Raw genomic sequence first — 9,365 nt, 5'->3', positions numbered from 1 at the left:
CAAGAATCTTGTGAAGAAATATTTGGTATGCTCCATATGAAACAAATGAATATGGATGAAACTTATTTAGGGGTTAATTTATTTACTTTAAGAACCAAAGAAAAATGTTATAACAAACAAATAGAAAGATGAAGTTCAATTTTCAAAAATGGCGTAGAAAACTCATAAATCAACAAAGGAGTTACTTCTGGAAAAAAAAAAAGATAATACAGGTGCATGCCCAAAGCTTGGAGAGATACTTGCTCACAAAAGAGATTCGGAGTATCAGGTTTCAAATATATAGAAAAATTTCAACCTCGTCTTTCTTACAAAGCTAGCTTGGAGAATGATAAATGAAGAAGATACTGAGTTGGTCAAGTTACTAAGAAAAAGATACTTCAAAGATAAAACCCTCTAACTGACTCTCTTACAACAAAAGGTAAATGAATATGGCAGGGTATATAAAAAAGTTGGGGATTATAAAGAAGTACTGTAAATGGGAAGTGGGAGATGGCTCTGAAATAAAAGTTTTTCAACACAACTGGATTCAAAAATTGAAGCTAATATCCTGAACTAGAATGGTAACAATGTCAATCTAAATATGAAGGTATCTTAGTTGATTGATCAAAGCTCTCACTCTTACAACTAAGAAAAAGCTAAGCAGACTCTATCTATCACTCTCACTGAAGGAGCTAGAGATAAATTAAGATGCACTATCACCAAATGTGGAAATTTTGTTACCATCTCTACTTATAAAGAAATCCAAAAGGAATAAATCTACCATCTGCAACAATAAAAATTCCAGACGTCTGAAAAAGCTTGGCTCAAATTATGGCACAATCAACTGCCCCATAAAGCTCAACAATTCTTATGGAAATGCTTCCAAACATCCTTCCTGTCAATGCTAAGATGGGGAAATATAAAAAAAGATACCTATTTAATCTGTCCAATGTGCAACAATGAAGAAGAGAATGCTACTCACTTGTTGATGAATTCGGTTACGTTAAAGTGATCTGGTTTGGAATATATTCTTCTTTTCTCAATTCTCTTTGCCAGAAAATGACATCAAATTAAGTTAGATACAATCTTGGTTTGGTCAAGAAGATTATTTAGAAGTTCAGAATCCTCATCTTATAAATCTAGCTGATGTGACAATGTCACACATATAGAAATCCATATATAAAAAAGGTTTTGAAGACAAGACTCATCATCCAGTTAGTATCATTCATAAAATTAAAAACTCCTATAATTTCTATGAACTTTATGAATGCAGACTAGATAACCAAAAGGTTCATATGCAACAAAGTGAACAAAAGCCTCTTGAAAGTTGGCTGAAACAACATTGGTGCTTTTATTGTCACTGAATTTTCTAGTGTTTATTTTGCTCTTATTAAGCGTGATCACACAGGTACATTCTTGGGGACAATGGGATACTCAGCAGGAGCCAGAGATATAAAACAAGTTGAGAATCTTGTTTTTCTTAAAGCTCTTCAATGGATTCAAGAGTTGAGATTTTCGAAGGTGGTAATTGAAAGTGATAATCAAGATGTAGCCAAAGGCTGTAATAGAAAGATAGAAAATTTCTAGAGGAAAGACCATAACTTATTGACTGAATGTCAGTCTAGTTTAAGTCAACTAAAGTTATGTGTAGTTCAGTTTCACAGAAAGTGTTGTAATAAAGCCACATATAGATTAGATAATGCTGCAAGAACTAGAATCAAGTCTCAAACCTGGTGAAAAGATCCTCCATATTTTTTTGCATGGTCCTTAGTAGTGAAAGTAGGTAATCGAGTCTTAGCCTGTTATGAAATTGTGTCCTTTGTATTGTGTATTTTTTCCTTCCTTTTAATAGATTTCGTCTGCTCATAGAAAAAAATGTAGTTAGATCCTACAGTAACAGGGTGGCTCATGCTTGGGATTCTGTTTTATGGCAAAGTAACAGGGTGGCTCATGCTCAGGATTTTCTTAAGGCGATTCCCATTAGTGGTTTAAATCAAAGTCTAGGATCTCGTCAATTTAGGTCCGTGTTGAGTTATAGATTGGGAATACCTCTTTTCAGGGATGATAGTTCATGCTCTAGTTGTAACAAAAAGATGGATATTTTCGGTGACCATGCTTTGCATTGTGCTACTGATGTCAGTCTCAAATTCCGCCACGACCTTGTGAAGGATGTATTTGCTGACATTTGTTACAAGGCTGATGTACATGCGAGGAATGAGGTAGTTCTCGGTTTGTTACCAGATAACGATACTTCCTTGAGACCTGCAGATATTCTTGTTCATGGTTGGGAGAACAATCATGATGTCTGTTTTGATGTTACTGGTGTTTCACCATTCACTGGCGGGGGAGTTCGTACTTTCATACCCGGTCATGCCATGTCTAGGGCTACTAAGCGTAAACGCGATAAATACCCAGACAAGTGCTCGCTTCATGGTTATGGCTTTGGTGTTTTAGCTTTCTTGACTTTGGGTGAACTGGATGAAAAACTATCCCTTTATTGAAGAGGATGAAGAATTGTATCTCGAACCATGACGCTAACTATAAAATAGGCGGTACTCTTTTCTATAAAATAGGTTTAGCTATCCAAAAAAATATTAGTGCCCATCTTATTGTCAGGATACACACCAACTTATTGTAATTGACTTTGTTCTCTTTATATCATTAAAAGAAATACCCTTTCTTATATATCCTACATTTACATTATGCATTACACACAGTACACAGTACATCACAACGTAACTACGCAACATTAATATGTTTTGAAATATAATCGCAAATGTTGCATCTGAAAATAAAACTAAATTTTATGTTACTCTTTAAAGCACTATACATATTAAGGATGAGCCAAAAAAAAAATGCACTGTCAAATTTTACCGCCGGATGGCGCGCAGGTTTGTCCAAAGAGGACTGAACATAGTGCCAGACTGTGAAGGCGTGTAATTTTGTACTTAGTACTCAGCGTACGATAGATATACTACATAGTGTGCAGTGTATATATACAATCATTACCTGACTTCATAGGAAGAGAACTAGAGAGTAGAGACCCAAATCCGAAATAGTGTGACGTTGGATTATGCTACACCTGTCACTTGACAGTTGACACTCGATGAGAGCGGCCGCCTAGTTATCATTATTATCGTTTGTAATTATGAAATGTCAAGTAACCAAAATTGACTACTAATTGATTAATTGGACCAACAAATCAACGGTAATATGATCCCCAACAAAATGTCTTTGAGTGAGACAAAGCTATCACTTGTCTCGAATGGACCAGGAAATGTCTCCCTCGGCAATGTTCCACAAAACGACCGACTCCATGACAGGAAAAACCAGCAATTTGGAGAACTAAATGGCCCAAGACAACTGTAGGTTACCTTTCAACATCTTGCTTAAAGACCCAAAAATTCCAAAAGATTAATCGAAACGTGTCAGTTAAAGTTTTTAGTTCCGAAATCCATCAGGAGTTAAAGGCAGCCAGCGAGACCAGGGCGGCATTTGTATGTGCAAAGATTCCAAGAATATTTAGCTTCCTCGGAAAGATTCCACCAAGAAAAACGTACAAGAACTCAGTCACTCACGAGTAGATATCCAGATACATGCAGAAACAAATGAAATTATGTTCAAGGTTCTTTACATCAAAGCCATCAAAAAAAGATTTAACAGGAACTTCCACAGTGAAAGGAGAAACCACTTTAAATATTAAACCTGTAACTTTTATCTTAACGGATTTTAAACTTCTTCATAAAACCCAAAATTTGCAAGCTTTAAATATAGCTATCGTATGTAAGAATCTTAGCAGTGGATCTGATGTTTATCTAAAAAATGACACCACTTGAACAACTATGTATTATCTTCCTTAGGCACTGCTTAAATTTTTTTTTTTTTTTAAAAAAAACGAGTAGGTATTGACCAGCTTTGACTGCAAAAGCTGTATAGTTGACAAATGAGGTAAAAATAAATACTGCATGGACTTACCAACATCAAGTGTGATATTCAAGGTCAAGGCTGTTACATATATGGTTACCGGGACCTTTTCTTCATTTCGGCTTCCTAAGTCAATTTTTTCATTTGGACTTGGTAGGTTTAAAGATAATTATTCGCACCTGTATGGTACTAATCTCGAAGGCACTGGGTTTGGATTTGGTCGTCCCCAATGACTAATTTTCATTTAGCTTCCGAGTAATTATTATTGCAAGTGGGATTGTAATCCATTACTGGTGAGAATTTTCTAATCTCTTTCTCTTTATTAACTTAATAACATGTGGGAGTTACTACATACTCCTAGAAGAGTTCGAGACACGCAGTATGTTATAGACGGAGTAATTAATTAGGAATCTCTTAATTTAAAGACGTTTCCAAAGTCAGACTCAGCACCATATGCATCTCCTCATACCAAGCGTATCAGACAATGAAGGTACTGACAAATGCCGTGCGCATTGCGCAATCCTTCGTCACTTTCATAAGTTCATTCTCCTTTTCTTTCTGAACCTTTTCTTTTTTCACAAAATTGGTTAAAAAGACCAAAATCAAGAATTTCTGGGTGAAAAAGACTTGTACATTTTGATACTGTTTAAATGGACAAAAATTAAAAAGATACTGTTCAAATGGACAAAAATATAAAAATAGTCAGGATGTAACCAGTTTCATCCTACCCATTTTCAAATATTCTTTCTTATTTTTAATTTATATCAGGATGCATTCAGTTTCATCCTTGCTATTTTTTAAGTTTAAGCCGCGATGAATCCAGTTTCATCCTTACTATTTTTTTTGTGTCTATTTCACCCATATTAATTTTTACTCATCCATTTGAACCATGTTTTAATTTTTTTTTGAACAAATGACCCATTTTCCGTTCTTTTTTTCATCACTAAAGAAATTGATTTAAATTCAAAGTCTATCTTTAAGATAATTTAGGAGAATCGGTGTTTTGACCCGTCTTCATAGTTTTAGACTCTCACCATGGTGTTGGGTGCTCCAAGAGCAAGGACCAGAGGCAGTTTCACACCTTCATTTGAAGAAGTCAATTACCAATTTGAGCACAGTAGGGGTCAGGCCCGGCCTTGGGGCAAAGCACCCGAAGCACAGCTTTGGGCAGCATCCCAAAAGGGGCATCAAAAAAGATTTGTTATTACTTTCTTAGCTCTCGCATAAAAACTGAGAGATTAAAATATAAATTAATCAACTTGTTAGCTAAACACCGTGTTTTCATGGGCTCACCGTGTAAAATGGATTCATACTTGACTCGAGATTACAGTATAAATAACATTTCTTCACATGTGGTCAAAACATGTTGACCTGGTCAAATATTGAGAGGGGCAAGATTTTTGTATCCACTTTGGGCATCTCAATGTCTGGGCCGGCCCTGGTAGGGGTCACTATGGGTGGTTTTCACCTCACTTCCATGTCCAACTTGTGTATACACTTGTTCGCGTGAACGAGTGATTAGTAGTGTAATATTAGAAGGGGGACGGTCTTCCGTTTAAAAAAAGAAAGCTACACAAGAGACTGTTACCCATATATTGATAAGAAACTATTGCGCTGGATGGGGGACGGTCTTTCATCTGGATTGTTTTAAGTTTTACACGGGGAACTATCTCACGTGTATGTTTGTTTTCAGTTTCTTAATCATTTTCAAATTCAAAACTTTCCTTTCGTATTTATTTCATTATAAAATTTTGATTTTTTTTTGTAAATAGGAGATTATTATCCGTCTAGTGTTACATTCCCATTTTTCCTATAGTGGCTTCACTCATTCATTTAAACTAGTTCTCTTTCATATGAAAGATTTAGTCTCCAAATGAAGACTTCCCATATCCCTTGCTCTAACTTTGCAAACTACAATTCGAAACTTTGAAGAAGAAATATCAAAGAGTAAGTCGTAAATTTGACTGTGGTTGTTGGATATTTTTCCACATAAATTTACAATGCTACGTTCTTTTAGGTTTTGTGTTGGAAATTTGGGTTATGGAATCAAAACATTAATGGCTTGATGGCGTCTGATCATTTTCCTTAAAACGTTATTTGCTTCTACTCACTAAGAGTTTGTTGCGGGATCGAGTGCAAACAGTTTCCCAAAATATAATCAAGTCTTTGCGTGACCGACGATCAACAACAATCGATGAATCACCCTTGAACTCTAATTGGTATTGCTACTCGTTTAACAAATAGGGAGAAGAGCTCTAGAATGTACTGTTTCTAAGTATTACTTGAACAACCTTTTCTATATTTCAAAAAGAATAGACATGTCTCTTCAAAACCTATACTAGGAGACATAAACATATCCAGTAATCGTAGACATATTTCTGAGGCATTGATGTATCCAGTCACTCCCTACGGACACGTCTCTTCAAATCCCAAACTTAAATATCGATATAACTGACTTATGCTTCTTCAAACCAAAACATTAATATCCTATCTTGTCTACTCCCCTCATATTTTGCAGGTTACATAACTAACCGAAATATATATTTAATCTACTCTAGTTGAATACTGATCAGATATTCAACAATCTCCCACTAGATTAAATATATAAGTCAAACGAGTAATGTGATGATTTTATGCATACAAGAGGTGTCACTAAGATTAAATTTTTGCTTAATTAAATACTGATGGGAAAAAATACTAAGCATGATATGGTTCTCCTCTACTGACATCAGGCATCAAAATTCAATTTTAGGTATCAGGTAATCTAAAATTCCAAAAATCATATTAAATCGCCAAAGAAAAATTGTATATTTAATGATTCAATATAACGAAATAAACAATAAGAGTTATCGTGTTTCAACAAGAATCTTTCTTTTGAAGTATTATAAAACTAATTATAACAAAGAACTGAATTCTTTTATGAAAAAGCCCAAGTAAAACTCCTTCTTATTCTTTTTATCATCAACTTCATATCTTGTTCTTCCTTATCAATCATCATAGATGCGTTATTATCTCCATCTATCATCTTGTTCTTGCTTCTCCACACGGCTTTAGTTATACCAACGTTCTTGAGAAGCGATTCAAGATTCCCTTCTATCTCTTTCAACAACTCAATGAGATCGATGGAGTTTTCCTTCAAACCTTCAATTTCTTTTAGCATGGATTGCTTCGCATTGTTAAGCTTCTTTAGATTTTGATTATTTTCTATCAGGCCTAACTCTCTTGTCCTCTTCCCTTTTTATTCATGAACTATCACAAAATCATTTTCATCTCCACTTAACTTAGGGATTTTTCTGTTCAACAATTTTAAAATAATTTTCAACTAAACGCTCATCCATTTCATCAAATGGTAGCTAGAAGGGAAATGAAAAAAACAAAAATACTGTGTAACAGAATTAAAGAGATGATGAAACGATGACGAAGATTGAATGTGTATTTCCTCGACTTTTGTATCTGACACAGTGAGTGTCAACATACAATAAGACTATAATACCCCTCCCTCATAGTTTCTCAATGACTTCACATCTTAATTTATCCATTTTTCTAGAAGTAAATGTGAGGGTATAATAGCCTCATTTAATTGGTTCTACAAATCTAAAACAACCTACTGGATAAAACAAAACAAATATGTTATTGAGATTTAGTTTGGTCAGTTGAGAAATGGAATAAGGTGTCTTGTGCAAACTTAGTAAAACTTTTTTCTCCCTTTTTTTAAGATTTTTTTTTCTTGGAAGAGAATCGACTAACAAACTGTTTTCACAAAACTTTTTAACAAAACATACTAATTAATCACTTGCCAATAACTTGTTTTTACCCATTAAACCGACGAATTAGTCATTTCCTAGTAGTTGGTCGAGTTACCAGTACCGATAACTAAATAGTTTTGAGGTTACAATCCCATATCCATTCATATGTTGAATTCATTTAGTATTCCTCCGGATTTAAATTTAAGTCCATACATAAAGATCTTTCCAATCTAGATTGTCGTTACCTATTAGATTCAAAATCCAATGATAGTCTCATTACATTACTATGATCTTCTTTCATGGTTCAAGATCCAAGAATCAAGTGACCACTTATGTCACAAATCCATATACATCCTTATGTATATGCAGATTCTATAGTGCTTTAAAGCACTACACCACAATATTCACACTTCAAACTCAGGAACGCCAAACATGTATAACATTCCAAACAAACACAAGCTACCGTAAAATTGAACATTGGAAAAATTCATATCACAATGTGATACCCTCGCAGTTTAATTGCCTCGGATATATGGAAAACAAATTTGCATTATATTTCACACCATCCTGGTATGTATTGACAAATAAGGTTCACATCATTTAACTGCCAACACTATGGATTTTAATTATCAACACTATTTTTCCTTTTGATTTCCCAATGATAAGCGCTAAAGATTAACTCCAATTTAAGACTAAACTTTGATCGGTTAGTATATCCCAAACTGGTTCTGCTTATGCCTTTGCAAGACATATCCAAATAAATTTTGAACTATCCAAATGAGATATATATTGTGATGGTTTATGCACCAGTATATAGGTACCCCCCATCATTAACTAACTTAAGAACTGTCAATTGTCTAATCAATGATCAGAAAATTAGTTCGTCCAACTGGTCACATTATCAAACCAATATTCGTTATTGGTTCACATTTCTAAAATTTATTTGAGAAGAAAAATTATAGTCCACCCCCACAAATTTTAGTACTTCTGAAAATCGCAATCAAATGAAAATATGATCACATCAAATTTTCAGCATGGATATATTAAGCAAACAACAAACCAAAATCAAACTTTACCATTTTGAAAAGTATTCCTACAAAGCGCACAAGTCTATTAAAGTAAGTAATTATGATCTAACATACTATACTCAAATCTGAAAAATACATTCTTCAAATAAAACATTATTTTGAAACTTAATTAACTAGCTTTTCCAATATTGTTTATGAGGGTAAAATCTTTTGATATGTACGACAACACGTCAACAAGCAAAAATTCATAGATAACTTTATGTTTCTCAAATAAACATTTTCATGTGCTAATCTTCATAGCCTAACATTTTCAAGAGTTCATAGTAGAATATGAAATTCAATTCATCATTTAAAGACTAGTTAGTACAGCGAATCCAGAACACAAAACACGACAATTTATGTTCACAAACATGATAATTTATGTTCCAATTGGAAATGTACAGTGTCACCAAAAAATCCCCTTCGTACACAACCAACTATTTCCAATAAATTTTTTATAAACTGCAATGTGTATCGTATGTTAACATGATGTATTCATAATCATATCTAGGAAACTTGTTGCGGTTCTACATTATGATCTGTTTTATGTTTCCATGCTAGTACAAAAGAATAACATTATAGAGTACAAACAGATAATGTATATGTATAAAAAGTTCTTAATCTATCCAAATACCATAAAAGTTGGTTG

This window comes from Papaver somniferum, chromosome 5, assembly GCF_003573695.1.
Source record: "Papaver somniferum cultivar HN1 chromosome 5, ASM357369v1, whole genome shotgun sequence".
Lineage (NCBI taxonomy): Eukaryota > Viridiplantae > Streptophyta > Magnoliopsida > Ranunculales > Papaveraceae > Papaver > Papaver somniferum.
The sequence above is the reverse complement of the archived record's forward strand: the minus strand, read 5'-3'. Positions refer to the sequence as shown.